A 10,474-nucleotide genomic window follows, 5' to 3' on the forward strand; every position below is an offset into this window, starting at 1 on the left:
CTGTACAGCAGAAACTAGCACAACATTTTGAAGCAACTATACCCAAATAAATTTTAAAAAATAAAGTAACTATTAATATTTTTTAAATTCCCCACCCCTGAAGGGTAAGGGGAGGGAGGGAGTGCTGACTTGGCACACCAGCTTGTCCTGCTGACTCCCACACTTCACCTACTCTGCTGCAGTCTGCAGCTGTGCCAGCCCCCTCCCTTGCCTAAAGTAATTATTGATAGGCATGTACTTAGTACAATTCGAGCGCTGTGTCCCTGCCCAGCTAGCTGCTTGGACTGGTGCTGACAGGTTGGTGGATGTGACCAGGCCCCAGCACTAAAAATCTATAGGGAGGATTCTGAAATGGTGCTTGCCAGCACCAGTGTCCTCATGGTAGAACAAGTTCCCCAAAGTAGGTGCTGCCTGCATCTATGTCACCAGGATGAGTTCCAGTTGCCTCCTGTCTCTTTGAGAGGCTCTCTAAGATAAGCAAGTGTGAAAGGACTCAGGCTCCTTTCAAATTACTGCTTCTGCCATGGGTCTTGGAACATGTAAGATTTTTTGTGCATGCTTTAAGATTGGAGATTCTGTTTCCTACAGCTCTCTGGTTCTCCTTCAGTAAGTCCTGCTGGCCTTCAAAGCCAATGTTTGGGGGGTATCACCTTCCCATTGCAGGATTCCCCAGGCTGGGGAGCCTGATGTAGGACTCAGACCCCTCACTCTTTGGGGATAACCTCTGCAATTGTGATTATCCTCCTGTATGTGAGTAGTCTACTTGGGGGTGTGAGTCTTGACTATACCATGTCTCCACCTCTCCTACACTTCTCTTTGTGGTTCCCTTTTTATATCTTTAGTGGTAGAAGATGTTTTCTACTAGTCTTTAGGTCATTCTCATTGATAGTTTCTTTGTAAATAGTTTTAATTTTGGTGTGCCCTTGGGAGGAGGTGATCTCAGGGTCTTCCTAATCAGCCATGTTGGCCACCTCCCTCTGACCTTATTGTTCATGTATAATTGATGGTGATGACCACTGTCAATAGAACCATCATATTAAAAAACACAGAACCATGCAATAGATTCATAAAAGGGGATGTACACATGTATTGACACCTTCTTGGAAATTTCCATCCACTCAAACCAAACAAAGTGTGGGCCAACAGCCCTGGGGAGTCTCAAGGTGGAAGAGAGATGTGCATACAAACCCTCAGTCTCTGCTGAACACTGAGAACTATTGACATAGATCTTTATAATAGTTGGCCAACTGGTCATCAGTGAAGACCCAAAGATACCCTGGGAGTCTAAGTTGTTGGCATTATGATTGTTATCTGAAAGGAAAAAGAAAACTTTAAATATGAATATTTAAAAAGTGAATTAGTTTTTCCTTATAAAGTAAAATAAGGGAAATGATGTTTTGTTACAAAAACTAAATTAAAAGAAAAATTGAAACTATGGAAAATCCATTAAAAACTCAGGTTTAACTTAGTTAAAATCTATCTAGTGCTATGACTATAACTGTTGATAGAGTTCTTTCTTTTTTTTTTTTTTTTTTGGTCTTTTTCAATTTCACCTTCTTTGAAATTTCTTTCTCTAACATTAATCTTGTATTACTGCCCCCAGCCCGGTGCCGCCACCGCCCGCCTCGGCACAACATGGCGATGCACAACAAGGCGGCGCCGCCGCAGATTCCAGACACCCGGCGGGAGCTGGCGGGGCTCGTGAAGTGGAAGCAGGAGCTGGCGGAAACACTGGCAAACTTGGAGAGACAGATCTATGCTTTTGAAGGAAGCTACCTGGAAGACACTCAGATGTATCGCAACATTATTCGTGGCTGGGATCGGTATCTGACCAACCAAAAAAACTCCAATAGCAAAAACGATAGAAGGAACCGGAAGTTTAAGGAAGCAGAGCGGCTCTTCAGTAAATCCTCAGTTACTTCAGCAGCTGCAGTAAGTGCATTGGCAGGAGTTCAGGACGAGCTCATTGAAAAGAGGGAGCCAGGAAGTGGGACGGAAAATGATACTTCTCCAGACTTCCACAATCAGGAAAATGAGCCCAGCCAGGAGAACCCTGAGGATCTGGATGGATCTGTGCAGGGAGTGAAACCTCAGAAGGCTGCTTCTTCTACTTCCTCAGGGAGTCATCATAGCAGCCATAAAAAACGAAAGAATAAAAACCGGCACAGGATTGATCTGAAGTTAAACAAAAAACCACGAGCTGATTATTAGAAGACTCATTAGTGCAGAAGCGTCCAGGCTATAGATCCCTGCTTCCCTACTCCGACCTCACAAAGATAAACACCCCTCACCTAGCTGCGTGGCCATCCATCTCTGCTTTCCCAGACCCGGTGCCTGTGACTCTGAGTAGTTTGTTCTGAAATGTGGTGACAAACAAGTCATTTCTGTAAGACCATATTGGAGCATTTACTTTGTGTCATTTTCAGTAACAATTGCAGGAAGACCCAAGACATTGTTTTAATTCCAGCAAATTGCTAACTGTGCATTTCTCCCTTCTTGGAACCAATGTCTCCCCCGTCAAACCGGCTGGCACCAGCTTCATCTGTGATGCGCATCGAGAAATGTTCTCTAGGTTTGTTTTATGCTGAACGTAGAACAAGTCACATTTCAGAGGGAGGCTGTAAATATCTGGCGTTTTCTTATTTTGTTTGTGTTTTATCATTTTTCTATGATTGTTTTTACCATCTTATTTTCTTTTGGGACTTTTTGTAATGCCATTGTACAGCTCATACCTTCCTGCTGACATATCTGATAATCTGTTTCGTGCAGTTGCCAATATTCTTAACTGAAAATAATTTGGTTTACCATAAATAAAATGGGGACTTGGCTTTCTGTTTTTTTGCAGAGAGAAGGTAAAGAGTGTTTGTTTAATAATTACCTATCTTAAATCTTTTTGAGTTGGAAGCAGTTTCATGTTCAAGGAACAGGAAAAGCTGAAAAACATAAGTTTAAATCAATCCTTTTAAAATAGGTATTTTTATTCTTTTGTATAAATAAAATTTCACAGGCTTTGACTTCTCATCCTTCACTTTTAAACTTGAGATTGTTTTTTCACTTACTTATTCGTATCATGCCTTACAGAAATTTCTTTTTCCATCTTTTCTGTCTTTGATGGTATTTGCCTGATTAACTATTGCTCTAAAAATCACTAAGGCAAATGGAAAGGCTCTAAATTGTACCCAAAGCTGATAACGCCTGGAGTCCTTGAGCAAAGTGAATGACAGGATCACCGAGAGGCCGCGATGCCCAGCAAATGCCCCTTCCTTTCAGGGTGGATGGGCTGAGGAACCCGTTGACGGTTGTTACCTGCCTCTGGAGCAGCGGCCATCCACCTTGGCTGCACACTGGAATCACCTGGGATGCTTACAAAAATACCAGTGCCTGGGTCCCACTCCCCAAGACTCTGACTCGGGTACAGCCTCGTATTGGGGATATTCTTTCGAAGAGTCCCTGGCATTCTGATAAGAAACCAAGTTGACAACCACTGCATTAGGAGACTGGATTGTTCGATTTAAATCCTGTGTCATGAATCAGTCTAAGGGATAAGCTGTGGGGCCTCACCTTTCCTTTGACTCTATTTAGTCATAGTCATTTACTATGTCCATATCTTTGTTAGAAAAAATATGTTCCATTTGTGGCAATATTGGTAGAGCTGAAATACAGATGGCGTCTGTTATCCAAACACGTCTACCTTGTCAGATGTGCAAAAGCTTCCTCTTGTTCTCAAATAAACTTTTTTTTTATTGAAAAAAAAAATCTTGTATTACCTCCCAACAATTCCTTTTTAAAAAATATTTTCAAGAAAATTTAATTTTTTGTTTTGCAAAATCATTGAAGGAAGAACTAGATTTTGTTGAAGAAAATCAGAAATAGATTTTTTTAGACCACTGAACATGAAACAAGCATAATTTTTCAAGCCCACAGAAACAGTATTTGGCTTTTATTGGTCTCACCAGCAAAGGTGACTGCTCTCAACTGCAGGGCAACCTCAGAAACAGCAATCACTGTTGAGACCACTGAGTGACTCTGATGCTGGCTATAAGTGTCTATTTTGCTGGAAGGGAGAAGGGAGGGAAAGATGGAGGAGTTGAGTATGGAGTCAAGGATTGCCTAGGCCATTTCCCATACCTCTTCCAATAACTCCAAAGCCAATTATTACATTGGAGCATCTGCTAAACATCAATTGAAGTGAAGAGAGAGTTTTGAAGATTTTTTTGCTTCCAAAAAAGCACACACTTTGCTCTTCTGAATGATCCATGTAATAACCTTAACTTTCTACTTCTCCTAGCTTGTGGAAATCATCTCCATAGCAATACTACTCTAAATTGTGCAATTTTCCTTATATCAGACTTGGTTTTCTCTATACCTTGTTCCCCAAGAAACCTGAGCTGTATCTGCATGTCTGATTTTCACCCTATCCCCATCAACTGGCATTCAAACATGACTCTTCTAAAGCACTCAGAAGTCACTATCAGGCACTGATGTTTCACATACCTGAACGGGTATTTTAATTGCATAAACCTAAAAGGTAAATCATCTTATTTCACTGTGATTCAGAGGATAAGGAGGAAATTGATCTATGTTTCCACTAAGGTAGCCAAAGAACATTCACATGAAGGGACAAAGGGAGAGGAACTGGCAAGAGTTCAAAAAGATACAATTCTGAAAAAATTTAAGTAACCCACAGAAAGATAGGAAAAAGGAATATACAACCATGAAAAAAACAAACAAAACAAACAAAAAATAAAATGGAACACTTAAGCTCTCACATATCAGTAATTACATTGAATATAAATAGTTTAACATGTAACAGTCTCAAAAAACAAATTTTAGAAATGGAGAAGAAATAAATGATTTCCAGGGTTAAGAATTGTTGGGGAAGGAGGTATGACTATAAGGGATAGCAAGAGGGAGATCTTTGTTTTTATGGTATCTCAATTGCTGTAGTGGTTGTACAAATCTACACATATGATAAAATGACATGAAACTAACTACACACACACACACACACAAACACACATATTCTGCAATCATCAAAATCCTAGCTTTGATTTGTACTATAATTATGTAAGATGCAACCATTAGGGCAGTTGCATGAAGGATAAAAGAGAACACTATTATCTGAAACTTTCTGTAAATCTATGATTATTTCAGAATAAAAAGTTTAGAAATAATTACATAGAAACACAGAGATAAGTATACAAGTGGAAAATATATTCTCAGATTTTAAAAAAACACTGGGAAAGTATGCCACCACCATAATAGCCTTACTAAAGAAAATTCTAAAGGACGTTCTTTAGGAAGAAAGAAAACTGTGCCAGATGGTATTTCCAAAAGCAAGAATAATGAAGAGTGCTTAAACTAGAAATATAGGAGTTACTGTAAACACACATTGATGATTAAAAAACCATAGAATTTTTATGCAAATAGTAAAAACCCTCAAAATATATGAAGCAAAAGTTGACAAAATTGAATGGAGAAAAAGACAGTTCTATAATAATAATTGGAGACTTTAATACCCCATTCTCAATAATAGAACTAGACAGAAGACATTTAAGGAAATAGAGACATTGCACAACACAATACGCCAACTAGATCTGATGTTTACAGAAATTAAGAACTTTTGTGGGGCTTCCCTGGTGGCGCAGTGGTTGAGAGTCTGTCTGCTAATGCAGGGGACACTGGTTCGAGCCCTGGTCTGGGAAGATCCCACATGCCACGGAGCAACTAGGCCCGTGAGCCACAGCTACTGAGCCTGCGCGTCTGGAGCCTGTGCTCCGCAACAAGAGAGGCCGCGATGGTGAGAGGCCCGCACACCGCGATGAAGAGTGGCCCCCGCTTGCCACAACTAGAGAAAGCCCTCGCACAGAAACGAAGACCCAACACAGCCATAAATAAATAAATAAATTAAATTAAATTAAAAAAAAAAAAGAACTTTTGTGTATCAAAGAACATTATCTATAAAGCACAAAGACAACCTACAGAATGGGGAAAAAAAATGCAAATACCTGACAAGTGATTAACTTCTAGAATATATAAATAATTCCTACAACTGAACAATGGAAACAACAAAAAAAACAAACAATCCAATTCAAAAATGGTCAGAGTACATGAATAGACATTTCTCTATTAAAGAAGATGTATAAATGTCCAATAAACACATGAAAAATGTTCAATATCATTAGTCATTAGATAAATGCAAATCAAAACCACAAAGAGATAGCACTTCACAGCTACGAGGATGCCTATAATATAGAAAAACAGAAAACAACAAATATTGGTAAGAAGATAGAGAAATTGGAACCCTCATGCATTTAAGGTAGGAATACAAAATGGTGAAACTACTGTGGAAAACAGTTTGGTGGTTCCTCAGATAGCCAAAGATAGAACTACCATGTGACCAATGGAAAAAGACATTAGAACAGATATTTGTATACTCACGTTTATAGCATCATTATTCACAACAGCTAAAAGGTAGAAATAACCCATGTCCTCTGACAGATGAATAGGTAAAAAAAGTTGGTATATACATACAAGGTAATACTATCCAGCCATAAAAAGAAATGAACTTTTGATATATGCTACAATATGAATAGACATTGAAAAGATTATGCTTAGTAAAATAAGCCAGACACAGAAGGACACATATTGTTTAGTTCCATTTATATGAGGTACCTAGAATAGGCAAATTCACTAATACAGAAAGTAAAGATAGTTTACCAGGGAATAGGGAGTAGGGGGAATGGTGAATTGCTGTTTAATGGCTATGGAGTTTATGTTGGGGATAATGAAAAAGTTTGAAATATAGATAATAGTGATGGTTACATAACATTGTGAATGTGTTAATGCATCTGAATTGAGCACTTACAAGTGATTATAATAATAAATATTATAGTACATATATTTTACCACGATTTTAAAAGAATATAAAAGCAATTACATCACCTTGTGAGATTTTAAAAAGGAAAAATTAAAATTTTAATAACAGCCACATTAACAAGGAAAGGAAGGTAAATGAAATCAAACTGTATTCCAGGGCTCTTGTATTATTTAGGATGAGGTAAAGATACAAGTTAAACTTAGACTTTAATCAATTAAATATCCATGTTATCATTACTATGTCAAAATTTTTTGAATTAGAGAAAGTACAACTTCCAAATTAAAAGGGAGAAAAATTAGACAAGAAAATATAAACAATCAGTCTAAGACAAGAAAAGGCAGTGAAAAGACAAGGATGCTTACTCCCATCACTCCTATTCAACATAGTACTGAAGTCTTAGCCAGAGCAATAAAGCAAGAAAAAGAAATAAAAGGCTTCAGCATTGGAAAAGAAGAAGTGAAATTATCTCTAATTGCAGATGACATATTTTTAAATACAGAAAATCCTAAAAACTTTGCAAAAAAACCTGTTTGATCTAATCAAGGAATTCAGTAAAGTTTTAGGATACAAAATTAACATGCAAAAATCAGTAGCATTTCTATACACTAACAATGAAGTATTAGAAAAAGAAATAAAGAAAATGATCCCATTTTCAATAACAAAAAACCATAAAATACTTAGGAATAAATTTAACCAGGGACTCATCAAGTGGACAATTCTAAGATTCATTCCATATAGCTCCTCAAAATGTTCTGGCAGAATTGAGCTGTACCCATAGATCTGAGTTCTTATTCATTTTTAGATTAGCTTTCCCTTCTCTCTTTTATGCTCCCCAGCCCCTCACATTTCTGTTTCCCACAATCACTTTCCAAATAAATCAGATGCATGCATACCTTTGTGCTAGGCTCCATTTTTAGAGAAAGTTGCTAAGAAAAATTGAGTTTAAATATTAATATTAGGTTCCTAGAAAACAAAGTATATAAAATACAGGCAATCATTAGTTGCAGAGAAGGAAAAATATTATTCTTGAATGAAAGAAATTGTAGTAATAGTATACCATATGGTTAAGTTCAGAATAGCAGGTGGATAGTTATCATAATGTAAAATTTGAATAGTGATCCAATTACATTATGCAAAATGATAATATTAGGTTATTGGGAGAATGGGGAATGAGTACTGTAGATAGGTGTGCTGGGAGTAAGAAGCTGAAGGAAAACCAAAACATCATTTCCAATAGTGGGAATTTAATAGAGAAATCTTAAAACTTTATAATCAAGAAGTAGCAATACGAGCACGTTATTTGGCGATGTGGGGGTAAATATCAAAAATAATCACTGAAAGAGTTAAAACTGATTGCCTCTTGGGTGTGGAAAATTGAGATGAGGGGACAATTCAGGAGACCATATGACATAACGTTTATAAAAATAAAAACTAAATTTTAAGAAGTACCCAGAGTAAAAAAAAATATGTTACCAGGTGACATGGCTTAATAGTCAGGGGTGGGAGACAAGGAGAGTCCTTTTTTGCTGCTCCCAACTGTTCCACTAGAATGTAAAAAGAGTAATAATAATTGTGGGAAAGGGTCTATCTTCCATTCTCCATATTATTCAGGAATGCTCCTAATGTGAATCTACTTGGCTCTTGTCATTGGTTTATCCTACTCTTAGAGGAATAGATCTGATGCCTGCAAGTGTCAAAAAGACTCAGAGGACCTGATTACTCACATTTTAGAAATTGGTTCTCTTTGGAATATAGAATGTAAAAAGATATGAAGGACACATACAGGCTGAAAATGAGGGGATGGAAAAGATATTCCATGCAAATGGAAACCAAAAGAAAGCTGGAGTAGCAATACTCATATCAGACAAAATAGACTTTAAAATAAAGATGGTTACAAGAGGCTTCCTTGCTTTGGTTTGATGTGACCAGAAATGGGTATGATGGATATGATGTCAGTGACTCCTACTAGATCAGAACATGGTATTAATTGATTTCCAGCTTCCGTTACTTTTTCCAAAGGGGAAGCCAAATAATTGAGTGGGCGTTGTTATCCAAAATCATCAAGATATGCAAGGCAGCAGGGCTAAACCATGAGGCAAGTTCAGTCTCTTACCAACTCTGTCACCTACTTTTATCATTGGAAGACTGGTTGTCTTAGGAGTAGAGGATTTCCCTCTGGCTTGTGAGCTCTTAAACCTAACTATATGCAGGGGACTTATTAGTGAGTTAGTTAATTTACCTAACTTAAGCAGGCAAATTTTCACAACCCAAATAACTAAAAGATTTCTGTGAGCTGAGTAGGATAAGGTCATTATTTTTTCTCTTAGGCTATGGCACTCATTCATAAAACAGGTTGACATTTATAGTGATAACATGCAGTGAGAAGGGAGTGGAGCCTCTGCCAGCCTGGAATCCAGAGTGTCTGTGTGGGACAGAGCTTCTTATCCACCCTTATTGGACATGTAGCATAAGTGAGAATTAATTCTTTATTGTGTCCAACCACTGAGATTTTGAGGTTTTTTTGTCATCAGTGCTTAACCTGAATAGTCCTAAAACAAAAAATTAAAAACAATAATTATTTAAATATGGATAACTAAGAATATATTTTTAGCCAATGAAATACTTTAATTGAATTTTAATGGTCAATACAAAATTAATGTAATTTTTAAAATTTAAATTTAGAAATTAGATCTTTATTATTCATTTGGTTAATATTTTCAGATACATTTTTTTTCTCCATAGTTCAACATACTAATTTCCACAAGGCACTAATTTACAGAGTATAACTACTTTATATTTGACTTTGAGAAATGAGATGAGGTCTATGGCCTGGGGGTTCCAGTTATTGATGAGTCATCCACCCAGATGCTGATCTTACCGAAAGCAATATGGAAGTAAAGTGGGAGGAGTTAAAGTTTTCGGTCGCCAAGGGTCAGTGAGAAAGTAGATAGAAGGGAGGGTGAGGGTAGTACTACCCAGCAGCACAAACTTCAAGGGGAGAAAAATGGTTTGGAGGTAGCCATGAGGCATATGGGACTGGGGAAGAGCGTCATGGTGAGAGGCCAGCTTTTGGTTAAGGAAGGAAAAGGAGAGATGGTTTAGAAAGGGATGTGTGTATGGAGACACTGTTGATCAGGAATTCTAGAAGCACTGAGAAAGGGTTTGGAGAGAAGAAGAACTGATACGGTCAGATTATGTAACATCCACAATAGTAGCCAGGAGAGGGAGGTGGTGAATGAGGGAAATTGCAGGAGACTATGGCAGAAGTGAGCAGGGAGGTGAGCCCTGATGGATCTTGATCTGCTTCCTAGGGGAAAGAGGATAATAAGTTCCACATTAAGATTGTTAATACTCAGCTTGATGATGTGGCTGATTTATGGAAACTGCACCTTTAGAATATATCTCTCATAAGCACAGTATGTGTTTTTCACAGTGTAGACACAAATATAAATGTATTAAATTGAATTTCTTAGCAAATGCTATGAAAAGAATAATTCTATATCTTTTCTTTCCTTATTGGAAGGGAGGTCCTTCCAATTACATATCCTACAGCAGTATTTCCTCTTCCCATGATATCACAAGCATTTGAGTGTA

The 10,474-nt window shown here is 37.5% G+C and overlaps 1 pseudogene across 1 annotated transcript; it reads left to right on the plus strand.

The window, feature by feature from the left end:
- Positions 1-417: 417 nt before the first annotated feature.
- LOC309633011 (chromatin modification-related protein MEAF6 pseudogene) lies at positions 418-2,844 on the plus strand (annotated as a pseudogene). The gene has a single exon. The product of its transcript is annotated as a chromatin modification-related protein MEAF6 pseudogene (transcript).
- The last annotated feature ends 7,630 nt before the right edge of the window (positions 2,845-10,474 follow it).

Source organism: Balaenoptera borealis (genome assembly GCF_965194805.1).
Source record: "Balaenoptera borealis genome assembly, chromosome: 8".
NCBI lineage: Eukaryota > Metazoa > Chordata > Mammalia > Artiodactyla > Balaenopteridae > Balaenoptera > Balaenoptera borealis.